Genomic DNA, 18,755 nt, shown 5'->3' with positions numbered 1-18,755 from the left:
GCTGGGACTACAGGTGCATGCCACCACTCCTGGCCAATTTTTTGTATTTTTTTTTTTTTTTAGTAGAGACAGTGTTTCACCGTGTTAGCCAAGATGGTCTCAATCTCCTGACCTCATCCACCCTCTTTGGCCTCCCAAAGTGCTGGGATTACAGATATGCGCCACCGTGCCCGGCCAGCTTAATGAATACTAAGGAAAATTATAAAAAGGAATAAATGATTTAGTGTGCACATATAATGCATGTTGAGGACACAGAGAGGGAAGAAATAAATGGATGGGCCACTAAATTAGATGCAGAGCTTATTATTAAGAATCTCTCATAGGAAAGGTTCTAGGTCAAGCTGCAGTAGACTGTACACACATGATTAATTCTATACCTCCCACGGAAACGTCAAGACAGTTTTTTGTTTGTTGATTTGTTTTGCTGTTTCTCCAAAATTTTATTTTAAATTACAGGATCAGCCAGATATTCTGGTAAGAAATTCACTTTTCCTCAGGAGAAAGAAAATGCTTTCATGGCATTGTTAACAAATGTATACATCTCCACTTTTTTAAGGGTTAAAAGTCACATTAAATAACCAAGACAATTTTTTTTAAAAGCACAGACACATAACAGTGGAAAACAATTAGAGTATCATCAATATATCAGAAATGTTGATAACTACGTGGAAAGAAAAACACAGATAGGTTTGAATTTCCAGAAAAATCAAAAGAGAAAAAATTGCATTTCAGAACACCAAAGACAAGCCAGGTTCTTTCCAAGAAAGCCTCAGATAAGCTCCAGGTTCAGCATCAGCAAATTCAAAGGGAGAAGTGGGCTATAAGAGAATTGGGGCCTGAGAGAAAAATGAAAGCCAGCCTGAGAGAAAAATGAAAGCCAGACTTAGAATAATTGCAGAATCTGGGCCAAAAAAAAAAAAAAAAAGAAAGAAAGAATTAAACTAGAGGCCAGGCGCAGTGGCTCACATCCGTAATCCCAGCACTTTGGGAGGCCAAGGCAGGCGGATCACTTGAGGTCAGGAATTCAAGACCAGCCTGGCCAACATGGTGAAACCCTGTCTCTACTAAAAATACAAGAAATTAGCCAGGCATGGTGGTGCGGGCCTGTAGTCCCAGCTACTCAGGAGGCTGAGGCGCAAGAATCGTTTGAATCCGGAGGCAGAGGTTGCAGTGAGCTGAGATTGCGCCACTGCACTCCAGCCTGGGCAACAGAGGGAGACTCCATCTCAAAAAAAAAAAAAAAAAAAAAAAAAAATTAAGAAAGAAAGAAAGGAAAAAAGAAAAAAGCATTAAACTAGATAGTCACAATGAAGTTATAACATCTATACACCGGCCGGGCGCAGTGGCTCACGCCTGTAATCCCAACACTTTGGGAGGTTGAGGTGGGCGGATCACAACGTCAGGAGATCGAGACCATCCTGGCTAACATGGTGAAACCCTGTCTCTACTAAAAATACAAAAAATTAGGTGGGCGTGGTGGTGGGTGCCTGTAGTCCCAGCTACTCGGGAGGCTGAGGCAGGAGAATGGCGTCAACCCGGGAGGTGGAGCTTGCAGTGAGCCGACATCGCGCCACTGCACTCCAGCCTGGGCGACAGAGCAAGACTCTGTCTCAAAAAAAAAAAAAAAAAAAAAAATCTATACACCAAATAACAGCATCAACACTCAGAGCAAAAACTGTAGGAATTACAAGGAGAACTAGAAATACCCTAGAGGTAGACTTCAATTAACCCCCCTTAATCAATGTTACAGCAGTGGACAGAAAGTAGGTGAGAATATAGGGAAAAAAAGAGCAATATCTTCAAAGGTCTAAGGAAAAAATTTTTGGAACTCAGCATTATTATTAACTAAGCATGAGGACAAGACAAAGACATTTCGGAAGTAAAAAAAATTACCATTTAAGCTCCCTATATGAAAAAGCATGACTTGAGGAAGTTCTTCAGTGCAAAAGAAGGAATGTAAGGTATCAGGTTATGCGATTATGCTGGCAGCTAAGTAGAACCAGAAACGAAGGAAAGATTTCAGCAGCAAAGTTTTAATGTCATAAGATTAAGTTTCCTTCTAGCTTAGTCCAATCACGATATTTGTTTATAGTGAATAATACTTATGCAATCATATTATCATAAGTGCTATCTATTGATTTTCAATTTCAGGTATAACAATACCCAAAGCTCAGGATATTTAATAATTATATTAAAGAATCGCATGTAAAATCTCAACAAATTCAAGTGTGCAAGAAATACCACCTTATTTTTTTATACTTCAACTTAATTTCTGCATCTAGGAAATATCCTCTTTCTCCCCATACCTCCCTCATAGGTCCTGCTTGATGGGAAATGTAATCACAGACATTCCTGGGGTTACTCTGCCCTCCCTTGGTCTGGTTAATGGCACACAGTTACAAAAGCATCGAGAAAAGGGAGACCCTCCCATCATGAGTGATCTCTGTACCCAGGTAACAGAGCCTCAACGAATGATTGTTTCCCATGCTGCAGATCTTTGCTCTTTTGGGACTTTTGCGGCCCTGTGTGAGGCATGAGAGTCTTAGCTAAGCTTGGGAACCCTGTACTAGGGTCCTTCCTTCCCCAGATACCTAACACATCTAACCCTTCTGAGCCTCCTCCTTGGAGCTCCACCATGGAGCAATGTTCAAATCCTGTATACCTTTTCACCACCACCCACCCTCATGGAATCTCTAGGGGAGAAGCCTCTCCACACCTCCTGTATCTCCCAGTCACCACGCTGCTTCCCTTCAATCCTGCGCTTCTCAGTGAATTTAGTTTTACAGAAAACAAAATCCAGGAAAAATTGCACAGACTAATTCCGCTTTCCTCCCTGTCCCATACCTACCTGATATGATAAAATTCAGAGGCTGTTACTTGCTTGAATGGAGAAGTGGAAAGGGAGAAATACAAATATCATAAATATTATTCAGACACATATTAATATAACTTAAAAAAATTGAGAAGCAGATGGAAGAGAAGTAGAAAGAAAGACAGTATTTTTATCTTTCATTGTGGTTATTCAATCCATATTAAATTTGATAAATAAAGAATTAAACATCTTAATACATTGTTTAAAGTGAATAAAGCAACATTTAAACATTTAAATACATTGTTTAAAGTGAATAAAGCAACATTTAAACATTTAAATACATTGTTTAAAGTGAATAAAGCCACATACAATGGCTCACATCTGTAATCTCAGCACTTTGGGAGGCTGAGGCAGGATTGCTGGGGCCAGGAGTTTGAAACCAGCCCAGGCAACATAGTAAGACTCTGTCTCTACAAAAAAATTAAAAATTAGCTGGCTGTGGTGGTACGCACCTGTAGTCCCAGCTACTTAGGAGGTTGAGTTGGAAGGATCACTTGAGCCCAGGAGTTTGACGCTGCAGTGAGCCATGGTTGTGCCATTGCACTTCAGCCTGGGTGACAAAGCAAGACCCTGTCTCTGAAAAAAAAAAAGAAGAAGAAGAAAAATATAAACTATAAATAAGTCCAGAGGTGGAGGGGTAGGTAGGTCATGATAAATTCTTAATCTTTCATAGTAGAAAATCAATAGATTTTGCGTAAACTTGATAAAACTTGAAGTAGATAAGTATGGTTAAACTAAAAGCAGAAACTTAGCAGGGGTGATTTCTGGGAAGTGAATTAAGGATTGGGGAGGAGATAGTTGAGCAAAGGAGGGAGATTTTATTTTTCACTTCAAGTTTTTTATCCTTATCTTTATATTATGCAAATGTAATACTTTTCTAACAACAATTAGTTTAATTAAAAATAAATAACACTACCTCCTTTTCAACACACTACCTCATAAATATTTATAAGATATAGTTAATAAACATTTCATGTTAAAATATGCCCACGGGCAGTAGATCTTGGCTTTCGTGAAACAGAGTAGCAAACATAAGAAGCCATGTTTGCTTGCAAGCATAATTTTGCAGTCACCCTGACTCTGTTAAAAATGCAGCTCTCCAAAGAATGCCTTAAAGATGATAAACGGGATACAGCACATAGCTCCCCAGTCTCTTGTCTGAGATACTACACTCCTTAAAAGATAAATGACCTTGGTCCTTGCCTTTTCTGACACATAAGACAAAGCGTGCCAAGGTGTTGCAAGATTATGCCCCTGCAAACTGGAACCAAAGGTACTCTTGCATTCAAGCTTTACTGCAATTTTTTTTACACTGTATTTTTACTGCTTGTATAAAAACTGAACTGAAGCGCTGCATTGGAGTAGTATGACAGACATTCTCTAGAAAACTCTCCCGGGTTATAATCCTCAGTGAGACTTCTGAATAAAACTGACTATAACTCTTTAAAGGTCTGATTTGTCTTAATTTTACAATTTTAAAATTTACTATTAAATTCCTTTCCATAATGTAAGCATCTGCTAAAATGTTCACATTTTAAATAAATCCTTAACTTTATACAGATGAACAAGTAATTTACCCAAGAAGAAACACTTGGAAAATAACTAGAAGGAAACAGTAACAAAAAATAACTAGTGACAAAGCAACATATATATTATTTTGTCACTCTTTTTTTTTTTTTTTTTTTGAGACAGGGCCTCACTCTGTCATTCATGCTGGATCACTGCAGCCTCAATCTCCTGGGCTCAAGTGATTCTCCCTCCAGCACAACTGGCTAAATTTTAATTTTCATAGAGATGGGGTCTCACTACATTGCCCAGACTGGTCTTGAACTCCTGGGCTCAAGTGATCCTCCTGCCTCAGCCTCCCAAGGTTCTGTGATTACAAGTATGAGCCACTGTACCTGGCCTGATGAAGCAATAGTAACGAGCACGATTTTTTTCAGAAAATGAAATTATTCAAACCTTTCATTATCAGAATCACAAAAATAATCATGTCATTTGATCTAGTAAAACTATTTTTAGGAATATATTCCAGGCTGGGCACAGTGGTTCATACCTATAATCCCAGCATTTTTGGATGTCAAGGTGGGAAGATCACTTGAGCCCAGGAGTTTGAGATCAGTCTGGGCAACATAGTGAGACCCCATCTCTATAGAATTTTTTTTTTTTTAATTAGCCAGGAGTGGTGGCACTTGCCCATGGTCTCCGCTACTCAGGAGGCTGAGGTGGGAGGATCACTTGAGCCCAGAGGTTTGAGGCTGCAGTGAGCTATGATTGCACCACTGCACTCAGCCCGGATGAGAGAGTGAGACCCTGTCTTGAAAATAATAACAATAATATATTCCAACATTTTGCTAAAATAAATCACAGTTCCTATATGTAATCTCTATTAATGTATATTACATGTAATCTAAACTTTATGTAGCAAATTTGCGTAAATCATAAATCTTGAATAAAAGAATGTATAAGATACTATAATCATTAACCACATAGGCCTAGCAGACTTATGGCAGGATAAATTTCATCCCTAGCTCTCATTCTTCTCCCTTGTAAAATATTTACTTATCCATTGAATACTAGTTATGTTCCAGAGAAATGTATCTTCAGTTATCTATATTAGATACCAAACTTCCGTCTGTAATATTAACTGTGCTCTCTCATTTCCCCACTCCGTTGGTGTTCTTTTTTATCTTTCTTTTGTGCAAATGTTTCCCTCTTTTTTTTTTTTTTTTTTGAGACAGAGAGTCTCACTCTGTTGCCCAGGCTGGAGTGCAGTGGCATGATCTCAGCTCATTGCAATCTCTGCCTCCTGGGTTCAAGTGATTCTCCTGCCTCAGCCTCTGGAGTAGCTGAGATTACAGGCGTGTGCCAACACACCTAATTTTTGTGTTTTTTGTAGAGACGGGTTTTCACCATGTTGGCCAGGATGGTCTCAAACTCCTGACCTCAAGTGATCCTCCCACCTCAGCCTCTCAAATGCTGGGATTACAGGCATGAGCCACCGCGTCTGGCCATTTTTCTTATTTTATATAAATATATATATAGTTTGAATTTTTCTATTTTGTTGTCGATGATTTTCTTTAATGTTTTTATAATTTCTAAATTATCTGATTCCTTATTACTCAGTAATTCCCCATCTGGGGTTCTCTCTTGAAAAATGATCAGAAACTTGGACACCCTGAAAGGGATCACAGTTAGGTGGAGATGGTAGTGGTGAGGAGGGAAGTGGGGATTCACTTTCTAACGTATACATTTTGCATTGTTTGCCAGGTGTTTTTACTTCTTTCCATTTTTAAAAATTGTTTGTTTTTTTGTTGTTGTTTTTTGTTTGTTTGTTTTTTGAGACAGGGTCTCACTCCCATCACCTAGGCTGGAATGCAGTGGCTTGATCATAGCTCACTGCAGCCTCAACTTTCTGACTCAAGTGATCCTCCCACCTCAGCCTCCTGAGTAGCTGGGACTACAGGTGCATGCCACCATGTCTGGCTAAGTTTTGTATTTTTTGTAGAGAGAGGATTTTGCCATGTTGCCAGGCTGGCCTCGAACTCCGAGGCTCAAGCAATCCTCCCGCCTTGGCCTCCCAAACTGCGGGATTATAGGTGTAACCCACCATGCCCAGCCTAAAAATAGTTTTTTAAAAAATTACAGTACTCTCCTCCCTCATTATAAAGACTTTAAAAATGAGGAAATACTTTAGTGATATAAAAAAGAAGCCTCAACAAAAATCAACATTTTAAAGTATGTTAATTAGAGGATTATTTATAATAGGAAAATGTAAAATAGCTAACAAAAAGAGATTGATTTGTAATATATAATATGTTTAAAACAACAAATTGGACAGATGTTAAAGAAAATGATGTTAACAAAATATTTTTTTAATAACTGGAAAATGTAACATTTAATTCGTTCATTGAGGACTTATAATTAGATTTAGCTATTTGCAGTCATTTTTAAGCTATTATTTATTGTACAAAAACCATTATTAGAACACAAAGTAGAAATTAAAATACAAGAAAGGTTCATACAGTTGTGTCACATCACATGGTAAGTTCCAGGCTTTGTCAGCACGTGCACATAACTTTTAAATAATTGTCATTTAACAACTTTGTGCTTACATATTTTCAGAGGTGTTTTAGGAGGTGTGAGCTTAAATTTTAGAGATTTTCAATTAAGAAGTGTTTTTAATCATATTATGTGAGTTTACAGCATCATAAAAATATTTGTCACTTTATGTAAAACATCTACATAATAAAAATATCAATCAGCATATTTATTGCATTTCTGCTATGCTTTCTCAGATGGTTCCTAAGGGAAGAATTATTAACAGCCTTTGATGATTGGTGGAAGAAAGCAGCAATAAATGGATGAATAAAGAAAACTTTGGATGAGTTCTACTTTGTTAAAATCTCAAAAGGAACATGTAGTGGGGAAAAAAGCTGATTCAAAGCAATGGCTCACAATGTTGTGAATTAAGTGAAATCTTATCCATGTTTTAAGCAAGTGGTACTGATTAGGAAACATCTTTTTTTTTTTTTTTTTTTTTTTTGAGACAGGATCTCGCTTTATCACCCAGGCTGGAGTGCAGTGGTGCAATCATGGCTCTCTCCACCCTCAACCTCCTGGGCTCAAGCCATCCTCCCACTTCAGCCTCCTGAGTGGCTGGGACTATAGATGCACACCGACATGCCTGACTAAGTTTTTTGCACTTTTTTTGGTAGAGACGAGGTTTTGCCATGTTGCCCAGACTGGTCTTGAACTCCTGACTCAAGCAGTCTGCTGCCTTGAGCTCCCAAAGTGCCGGGATTATAGGCATGAGCCACCACACCTGATGGGAAACATGTTTTTTTTTCTTCATAGACTCCACCAGTTTATAGTCGTGATCAATTACATTAAAAATTTTCATTCATACTAATTGTGTGTGGGTGTCTGTGTGTGTGTGTGTGTGTGTGTGTGTGTGTGTGTGTGTGTGTGTGTGTGTAGAGATGGCATTTTGCCATGTTGCCTGGGCTGGTCTTGAACCCCTGAGCTCAAGTGATCCTCCTGCCTTGGCCTCCCAAAGTGCTAGGATTACAGGGATGCATCACTGTGCCCGGCCATTCTTACTAATTGTTGACAGCAAAACTTCTTGCTCTTTATTTTTCAACATTTTAATTAAAATGCATATAGTTTCTTTTCTTTTTCTTTCTTTCTTCTTTTTTTTTTCTTTCTACTCTCCTGTTAACTCACAAAACAACGTAGAGTTTCTAATGGTAATAATTCAAGGACATTGTTGTTATTGTTGTTGTTGAAAATCTTTATTTTCCAGATGAGGAAACCAAAGCTCAGGAAAGATTAAGTCACCTGCCCAAGGCCACATAGATTAAAACGTGGCAAGATTGGTATTTGAACCAGTCTGTGGGGCCCAAGCCCACACCCTCTCCACACTAATTTTCACAACAATCTGATAAAGTAGATGTTGATATGATCTGCACCTTACAGATGAAGTTTGAGAACAAGATTTGAGCAGCTCCACGACTATAGCTCAGGGTGGACAAACTAAAACTCCACTCTCAACCTTTATGTTATCAGTATTTCTTGAATGAATGAATGAATGATTCCTTTTGCTCCTTTTGTAACCAAAAGACAGACTCAGTCACTCACCACTTGCTGAGTCCAATTAAGAGTGAGGCCTGTTATAAAGAAAGTGACCTTTGTTCCAAAGCTAGCTTAGTGGAAGAAGTACAGGCTCTTGCTTTTAAGGGTACCACTTTGCTTTTGGAGCAGAAAGCGGCACTTTTTTTTTCTTTCTTTCTTTCTTTTTTTTTTTTGAGATGGAGTCTCGCTTTTGTCACCCAGGCTGGAGTGCAATGGCACGATCTCGGCTCACGGCACCCTCCGCTGCCCGGGTTCAAGCAGTTCTCCTGTCTCCGCCTCCCGAGTAGCTGGGACTATAGGTGCCCACTACCATGCCCAGCTAATTATTGTATTTTTAGTAGAGATGGGGTTTCACCATATTAGTCAGGCTGGTCTCAAACTCCTGACGTCAGGTGATCTGCCTGCTTTGGCCTCCCAAAGTGCTGTGATTACAGGCGTGAGCCACTGCCCCCGGCCGGAAGCAGGCACTTTTAAAGGGGGACTTGGCATGAATGGCATGCAGAGAGGAAAATGCAGATGGGAATCTGCATAGCTTGATTTGGTGCCTCCACTGCTGTGGGCAGTGGAGCTGGTGCCTTTTGTGGGCAGAACTAGGTTGTAAAATGGCTGAAACTCTCCAGATGGGAGAGAGTTTCATAGTAGGCATACTTTGGATTGTAGATTGACTGTTGTCTCTTGAGGGAATCTCCTGGTGGGAGTTCTGCTCTGAAGCTTCTAAGGACGTAGTTAGCTGACCTTGCCCTGTAGGGAGCATCTGGTGCAGGGGAGGTAAAAAATTATAATTACATGTATAAAGAGCTATGTAGGAAGTGGAGCACAGGGGAAAAGAAGGAAACAGAAAAAAATAATTAAAAAATAACTCATTTTGTATCTCTTAGCAAATGGGGGTACTCAGTTACACTTTTGGCTCCAACTTCAAGATTTTCAGACAAGTACCAATTTTACTCCATTTCAGTATGTTTACAGATAGAACCCATCAGATGAAGACCACCAGGAACACACTTGTAGTTAATGTTTGGTTTGTTTATTTGCTGTCCTGGGGTTTCTGGGCAAGAGAGACTTGGGAGAGGCTTATCATGGGGTTTGGGCTTGTGCCGAATGATTCTGACAAGGGACCGGGAGAAGTAGGGGTCAGCTCTGGAATGGTGCTGTCATGAAGCAGGGGCAGTTTAGCAATTGAGAGTTCTCAATAATCTTTGTTCTGGAGCTGACAGCAACAAAGCAGAACTGGGGATGTCACTGGTAAAAGAGCAGTAATCACTCAAAAGGAGAGGGGCTGTATAGCCCAAGAAGAAACATTGTTTACATGGCCTTGGCCTCCTCTCATTAGAAACATTTTTTTTTTTTAGGTTCTGTTAGGAACATGCTAGCCTGATTACCTGTTTCCTTGGAAACTACAGTTTAAAAACCTTTTATCTGAAGCTCTGGGTTGGAAATTGAGGCAACTCTCCTATGTCAAAGTGACCCATATGGCTCAGATCTTTCAAGTAGGAGTGAGATATTTCATTCTCATTGATATAATTTCAAACAGCAAAGTTTCTCATAAATTATGATGTTTTCCAATGGAAATGTAATGTGAACCATCCACGTAATTTAAATGTTTCTAATAGACACATTAAAAAGTAAATAGAAACAGGTGAAATTAATTTTAGTAATACATTTTAACTCTATATATTCCCAATATTCAACATGAAATCAATATGAAAATATTAACTTACTTTCTTAATTATTTTTTTTTTGGTACCAAGTCTCAGATATCCAGTATACAGCTGGGCACAGTGGCTCATGCTTGTAATCCCAGCACTTTGGGAAGCTGAAGCAGGAGGATCAAGGCTAGGAGTTCGAGACCAGCCTGCGCAACATAGTATGACCTTGTCTCTAAAAAAAGAAAAAAAGAAAAAGAAAAAAAAATAAATCCAGTATAGCAGATATCAATTTGGGCTTTAGATTTTCATTGGAAATACTTGCTTTGTATTTAGAAAATTTGCAGTTGAAAAAGTGAATTTACAGTTGGAAAGGTAGATTTACATACTCCAGTTGTTCCAACATATTCAAGAGTTTTCCAATAACTGAATTTAAAACACATACCAGTTTTATATTTAAATTTAAATGACAGCTGACCCTCAAATAACATGGGTTTGAACTGCCCCATCCCCTTATACATGGATTGTCTTCTGCTTTGGCACCTCTGGACAACAAGACCAATCCCTCCTCTTCAGCCTACTCAATGTGAAGATGAAAAGGATGAAGATCTTTACGATGACCCACTTTCACTTAATGAATAGTAAATATATTTTCTTAATAACATTTTCTTTCTCTAGCTTACTTAACTGCAAGAATATAGCAAATAATACCTGTAACAGGGGAGGCTAAGGCAGCATGATCGGTTGAGCCCAGGAGATTGAGGCTGCAGCAAGCTATGATCACATCACTGCATTGCAGCCTGGGCTATGGAGCGAGACTCTGTCTCTAAAATAAATAAATAAGTAAACAAATAAAACATAGGAAATATGTGTCAATTCGCTGTTTATCAGTAAGGCTTCTGGTCAACAGTAGGCTATTAGTAGTTAAGTTTTAGGGAAGTCACGAGTTATACTCGAATTTTCTACTGCCTGAAACACACCTCATCTTCGTGTGGTTCAAGGTCAACTGTACTGAAAGTAAAATGTAAAATTCAGTTCCTCAGTCACTCTAGGCACAATTCAGGTGCTCAATAGCTATGTGGCTGGTGGCAACCATGTTGGATGGCTCAGGTCTGTGATTTGAGAGAACAAGTTTTCCCATCAACTGCCCTTGATGTCTAAAAACCAGACTTTGCAGGTCCATACTATCTTTAGTTCTCTTTCTCCTACCTTACCTTTTTTGTAGCCATAAATTCTCTGCCACATTACATGAACTCTCAATTTTATTGTATTTCATTTTTTCTTTTCAGCTTGAAGCTCAGGGCTGCTGTCCAGCCCTGTCCACTCCCCTGTCAAGGGATTGTATCATCATTGCGAAACAAGCATATAATCTTCTACGACTTCCAAGTACATACATAATGGCACAAAGGAATTATAGTTTTTCAGAGCTCTTCCCTGAAACCAGATGCCATGACAAGTAAGATACAAGTTTCCTGATACAAAAATAACAAGGTTCCTCAAGTTAACAGTAAAGAACTTTGGCAGACTACAGACAATGCTCCTGCCTGCATCGATACTTTAAAATAGGGTTCCGTGTGCCCAGTTCCAGAGACAAAACATGTTTGTGCCCAATGATGATCTAACAAAGGGAAAAGTGTACCCATATTCATGATTCACTAATTATGAATCAATGGGTAAATAATTTAAATCAGTATGTTTTCCAAGGTATACACTGATACTTGCTTCAGTATTGTGAGAGAATTTTTAATCTATAGAATAAAAGAAATCTGGCCAGGCACAGTGGCTCACACCTGTAATCCCAGCACTTTGGGAGGCCAAGGCAGGAGGATTTCTTGAGCCCAAGAGTTTGAGACCAGCCTAGGCAATGTAGTGGGACCTCATCTCTACAAAAAAGTTTTTAAAAAATCAGCCGAGCATGGTAGCGCATGCCTATAGTCCCAGCTACCTGGGAGGCTGAGGTGGGAAGATTGCTTGAGCCTAGGAGACAGAAGTTTCAGTGAGCCAGGATTGCACCACTGCACTCCCAACATGGGCAACAGAGCAAGACTCTGTCTCAAAAAAAAATTTTTTTTAAGAATAAAAAAATCAAAGAGAAGCAAAGTGATATAATCATTTTAAAAGGGAGCTTGTTGTTCTAGAAAGAGCATAAATAAACAATGAAGAGTTATCTCTCCTCAGAGAGATGTGGATTCAAATTAGGAGCCAAGTAGTCAAGACACCAAGATGTAGCTAGGGCCACTGTTTAAAGTGAGAGTTGGAGTTTAAAACCAGCTACTATAGCAGGACTGCTGACTCTGCAATGCACTGTTTTGTTAGATTATGATTGGATTAATATGTGTATATTAGATTCATTCTGTAGAACTTTTGTGTAAAGTTACTTTTTTTATATAGCATGTATTCCCATGAAGAGAAAAAAAATGCAAGCCTAAGGATTTTCACACTCAAAAAAGGAACATTCTAACTTTATCAATGTGCCTCCTAAGTCAGTTCATTTCCCTATTCAAAGCTGCAAGAAAATGTCATCAAATAGTCAATACAAAGGCTCTTTGCATGTTCAACAGTAAAGAACTGAAGGCTCATATTGAAATATGCTGGCATGGGCACGGTGGCTCACACCTGTAATCCCGGCACTTTGGGAGGCTGAGGCGGGTGGATTACGAGGTCAGGAGATCAAGACCATCCTGGCTAACACAGTGAAACCCCATCTCTACTAAAAATACAAAAAATTAGCCAGGTGTGGTGGCAGGCACCTGCAGTCCCAGCTACTCTGGAGGCTGAGGCAGGAGAATGGCGTGAACCCAGGAGGCGGAGCTTGCAGTGAGCCAAGATCGCGCCACTGCACTCCAGCCTGGGCGACACAGCAAGATTCCGTCTCAAACAAAACAAAACAAAACAAAACAAAACAAAAGAAACAAAATATGCTGGCATACAGCACTCCATTTACTCCTATTTTATTGAGCAATATTACTGATCATAAAACTTGGATGTTTTGTTGTTAAACAATTTTATAATTGCAAAACATATTAGGTGCATATGGAAAAACTAGGAAAACATGTAACCATAAGAAGAAAATATAAATGACAAAATTATACTCTCTGGATCAAATAATTAATTAAATATTTTTTATTTGTCCACTTTCCTTGTGTGATCTTGAGTAGGTTGCTTTAAGGCAAGTTACTTGCCAGGCTTGGTGGTGTGCACCTGTAGTCCCAGCTACTCTGGAGGCTGAGGCAGGAGAATCACTTGAACCCAGGAGGCAGAGGTTGTAGTGAGCCGAGATCACGCCACTACACTCCAGCCTGGGCAGCAGAGCAAGACTCAAACAATAAATAAATAAATAAATGACTCATGAATACTGCCATTGTTCCAGATAGCAGCAGAATCCTTTTCTGGGAATAATTATTTGGTGATTTTTATGGAGGATACAATTTGCTGGCATCCTAGTGAAACTGTACTCATTTTTAAAATGTTTAGTATACAATATAAAAGACTGCTAAGATTTGAAAGACTGAAAATTGTACATCGTTCAGAGGTTATCAGTGTTCATTAAAATGTCACTAATTTTATGTTTGTCATTAATATTAGGCATTCAATAAGCAGTTGCTAGTTGGCTGATCAAGCGACTGCTCAGGTAACAGAGTTGATTAACAGTGAATGGGGTTATCATGGCTCCTCTGGACTTGAAACAAAAAAATTCCTTTCAACTTCACCATTAGAACTATTTGAGGGCAGGAACTGTATCTTCTTCAATTGTGCTTAAATACAGCACTTGGTACGTAGTAGGGCTCAATGCCATGTTGAATTAAGCTCCACAGAATGATTTAAATGATTTAACCACTTATCTAAGTTTCACAGGTTCTCTGATTTAAAAAACACAAGTAAGTAAATAAATACAAATTAATGCTACTTGGAAAAATGCTGATTTTAGTACTGTGGCAGGAAAACATATGAGTTATGAGCATCTTGTGGTATCAAAGAGTAAGGAAGTGCTAAAACAAATAAACAGAAACAAAAAAAAAACTATACAATGATGGGAATATGTCAAAGTGATAGAGGAACAAACTGAAAGAGCTGCCAATGGCTACAGCTGGAACAATTTGAGCAATAAAATAAAGTAGTATGGGAGTATAACCCAAAGTATAAAATAAATATTCTAAGAATCCATCCTGATATAGGCAAATGATTAAATAAATAAGTAATGAGGGGAAAGGAAGCAAGATGGCGAAATAGAAGCCTACACCATTCATCTCTTACTGGAACATCAAATTTTAATGACTATCTGCACACAGAACCAAAAATCAGGTGAACAATCATGGTACCTGGTTTTGACTTCAAATTTCCAAAAGAGGCATTGAGGAAGGCAAGAGAAATAGTCTTGAATTGCTGACACCATCCCTCCCGCATCCTCCACCAGTGGCCATGTGGTATGGAGAGAGAATCTGTGCACTTTGGGGAGGGAGAGCGCAGTGACTGATGGACTTCACATTATATTCAGTGCTGCCTTGTCACAGCAGAGTTAAAGCTGTGCTGGGTTCAGCCAGCACCCACACATGGAGGGAGGATTTGGACCATCCCTAGCCAGAGGGCAATAGCCTAGTAATTGGAACTTGAGCTTCTCAGCAAGGCACACCACAGCAGGCTGAAGTGCTCTGGGGACCTAGGTAAACCTGAAAGGCAGTCTGAACATAAGGACTGCAAGTCCTAGGCAATTCCTAATGCCAGGCTTGCCTTACAGCCAGTGAACTAGCGTGGTAAGTGACCTAGAGTGACACCAGCTGGCACAGCTTGTGCCATACCTCCCCAAACCCCAGGCAGTGCAGCTCTCTGCAACAAAAGTGACTCTTTCCTTCTGCTTAAGTAGAGGAGAGCGAAGAGTAAAGAGGACTTTGTCTTGTATCTGGGATACCAGCTCAGCTACAGTACGATAGGACATTGAGCAGGGTGATGAGGCTCCCATCCCAGGCCCTAGCTCCTAGACAACATTTCTAGACACACCTTGGGCCAAAAGGGAACCTACTGCCTTGAAAGGAAGGACTCAGTCCTGGCAGGATTCATCAGTCCTTGGGCCCTGAATAGCAGCAATACCAGGGAGTATGCTGTGGGCCTTGGGCTCTGAGATATGCTGGCTTCAGGGGTGACCCAGCACATTCCCAGCTGTGGTGGCTACAGTGGAAGACTCCTTCTATTTGAGAAAAGCAGAGGGAAACATAAAGGGGGCTTTGTCTTGCACCTTAGGTACCAGTTCAGCCACAGAGGGGTAGAGCACCAAGAGGGTTCTTGGGGGAGTCCTCGAGTCCAGGCTTAGGCTCTTGACAGCATTTCTGGATCTGCCCTGGGCCAGAGGGGAGCCCACTGCCCTGAAGGGTGAGTTCTAGGCCTGGCAGCATTCACCGCAAGCTGACAGAAGAATGCTTGAGCTTTATGTGATCATCAGCCACGGCCTGGCAGAAACCCCCATGAACAGGTGGTGGTGGTGGCTATAGGAGAGGCTCCTCTGCCTGTGGAAAGGGAAGGGAAGAGTTGAAAGGGCTTTGTATTATGGTTTGAATACCAGCTTAGCTACAGTAGAATAGAACATCAGGTAGGCCAGGTGCAGTGGCTCACACCTGTAATCCCAGCACTATGGGAGGCCGAGGTGGGTGGATCACCAGGTCAGGAGTTCAAGACCAGCCTGGCCAACATAGTGAAACCCTGTCTCTAATAAAAATACAAAAATTAGCCGGGCGTGGTGGCGGACGCCTGTAATCCCAGCTACTCAGGAGACTGAGGCCGGAGAATCACTTGAATCTGGGAGGCAGAGGTTGTAGTGAGCCGAGATTGCACCATTGTACTCCAGTCTGGGCGGCAGAGACTCCACCTTAAAAATAAAAATAATAATAATAAATAGAACTTCAGGTAAATTGCTAAGATTTCTGACTCCAATCCCTGGCTCCCAGACAGCCCAGCTCTGGGAACAGCCGGGGCCTAGGGGAACTCACTGCCATGATAGGTGCTGGCTTAAGGTCTGATCCAGCACAGTCCCAGTGGTGGTGGCCACAGTGAGCCACCACCCTCAGTTCCAGCTGGCTCAGCAGAGAGAGACATTCCATTTATTTCGGAGCAAGTGAGTGAAAAGAACAAGAGTCTCTGCCTGTAATTCAGAGAATTCTTCCAGATCTTTGCCAAGACTATCAAGGTGGTACCTCTACAAGTCTGAAAAAACCACAGCATTATTAGGCTTGGGGCACAAGTCCCTTCAAACACCCTGAAAGCCTTCCCAAGAAGGACAGCCAAAAACAAGCCCAGATTGTGAAGACTACAATAAATACTAAATTTTTCAATGCCCACACACCAATGAATATCTACAAGCATTAACACCATCCAGGAAACATGATCTCATGAAATGAACTAAATAAGGAACCAGGGACCAATCCTGGAGAAACATAGATATAGGAACTTTCAGGCAGAGAATTCAAAGCAGCTGTTTTGAGGAATCTCAAAGAAAATCAACATAACACAGAGAAGGAATTCAGAATTCTATCAGATAAATTTAACAAAGAAGCTGAAATAATTTAAAAGAAGCAGAAATTCTAGGGTCAAAAAATATAATTGACATGCTGAAGAATGCATCAGAGTTTCTTAATAGCAGAATAGTTTTCTTTTTTTTTTTTTTTTTTTTGAGACAGGTTCCTACTTTTTTGTCCAGGCTAGGGTACAGTGGTGCGATCATAGCTCACTGTAACCTCAAACTCCTGGGCTCCAGTGATGTTCCCACTTCAGCCTCCCAAGTAGTGGGACTAGAGATGTGCGCCAGCTAATATTGTATTATTATTATTATTATTATTTGGTAGAGATGGGGTCTTGCTATGTTGCCAGTGCTGGACTTGAACTCCTGGCCTCAACTGATTCTCCCATCTTGGCCTCCCAAAGTGCTGAAATTACAGGTATGAGCCACCATTCTCAGTCTCTTTTTTTTTTTTTTTGAGATGGAGTCTCACTCTGTCACCCAGGCCAGAGTGGAGTGGTGCTATCTCAGCTCACTGCAACCTCCACCTCCTGGATTCAAGCGATTCTCCTGCCTCAGCCTCCTGAGTAGCTGGGACTACAGGCGCGCACCACCACACCCAGCTAATTTTTGTATTTTTAGCAGAGACGGCATTTCACCATATTGGCCAGGGTGATCTTGATCTCTTGACCTCGTGACCCCCCCGCCTTGACCTCCCAAAGTGCTGGGATTACAAGCGCAAGCCACAGTGCCTGGCCAGAAGGGTGAACATTAGAGACTGACAACCCCACATGCTGGAAAGCATGTGAAATAAGTGGAACTCTTATATGTGGCTGGTGGGAATTGTAAAATGGTACAACCACTTTGGAAAACTGCTTGGCAATTCCTTACAAAGTTAGACATGGGTGACGGCACCCGCCTATAGTCCCAGCTATTCAAGAGGCCAAGGCTGCAATGAGCTATGATTGTGCCACTGCTCTCTAGCCTGGGGGACGGAGAGACCCTGCTTCTAAAAAAAAAAAATTTTTTTTAAGTTAAACATACCCAGAATGACCCAGAAATTCCACTCCTGTATTTCCTCAAGATAAATAAAATATGCCCACAAGGACTTGTACGAGAATGGTTATAGCAACTTTGCTCATAATCACCAAAAATTGAAAGCAATACAAATCCATCAACTGGTGAATGCATAAAGTATTCAGTGGAATGCCTCTCAATAACAAACACTACTAACTTCTGGTTCACGCAGACCCAAAAGAGTACCTATCACCTTCATTTTTATAGTGCTAGAAATAAGAGGAGTGGTTGCTGATGTGGTGGGAGATGGACAGGAAAGAAACAGGCCACTCTTCTGAGTGATGGAAATGCTCTACGTCCTGATTGGGTGGTAGTTACACAGCTGTTTACATTTACCAAACTCATCAAATTGTCCACTGGGGGGAAAAAACTATTATTTTCACTGTATACGAAAACTTTGCCTCAACAAAAAATGAACTAAAAAAGAAAAAAAAAGGGGAGGGGGGCTGGCGACGTTGAAAAGTAACGCTAAACTATGTAAGGATTTGATAATTGGGGTAAGCCTTTTCTTTAAAACGTCTAGTAAAGAAAACATTCCAAGAAGGTCTGCTAGATTCTGTGACTAAACAAGGACATTAAAAAGCCCTGAATCCAGCTTGGTCAACGTAGTGAGGCCCTGTCTCTACGGAATTTTTTTAAAGTTAGCCAGGCGTAGTGGTGCGCGCCTATAGTCCCAGCTACTCGGGAGGCTGAGGTGGGAGGATGGTTTGAACACAGCAGCTCAAGGCTGCAGTGAGCAGTGGTCGGTGCCCACTACACTCCAGCCTAAGGGACAGAGACCTTGTCTCAAAAAAAAGAAAAAAGAAAAAAGAAAAAAAAAAAAAAAAGCCCTGCGAGCTCTGGGGGAGATTTCCCGCAGCCCAGCTTTGCCAGGGACCCAGCCTCACCCCTCGGGCTCCACCGCCCACTTCCGCCCTTCACCTGACATGAGCGCCCCGACTGCTCCACTCTTTCTCATCCCGCGCGTCGCGGTCCCGCCTATTTTCCCCTCTCTCACCCATCTTTTGAACTGGCCCTTCACCTTTCAATCAATTCAAATGTCGCA

The 18,755-nt window shown here is 40.8% G+C and overlaps 1 long non-coding RNA gene across 1 annotated transcript; it reads right to left on the bottom strand.

Moving 5' to 3' along the window:
• Window positions 1–3,323: 3,323 nt before the first annotated feature.
• Window positions 3,324–18,699, bottom strand: LOC129393815 (uncharacterized). Its single transcript, XR_008620888.2, has 4 exons — window positions 18,632–18,699; window positions 10,861–10,975; window positions 10,225–10,384; window positions 3,324–3,448 (listed from the first exon to the last, which is right to left on the bottom strand). It is a non-coding gene; the product is annotated as an uncharacterized LOC129393815 (long non-coding RNA).
• Between the last annotated feature and the right edge of the window lie 56 nt (window positions 18,700–18,755).

Source organism: Pan paniscus, chromosome 15, assembly GCF_029289425.2.
Source record: "Pan paniscus chromosome 15, NHGRI_mPanPan1-v2.0_pri, whole genome shotgun sequence".
Classification (NCBI taxonomy): Eukaryota; Metazoa; Chordata; class Mammalia; order Primates; family Hominidae; genus Pan; species Pan paniscus.
The sequence above is the reverse complement of the archived record's forward strand: the minus strand, read 5'-3'. Positions and strand labels throughout refer to the sequence as shown.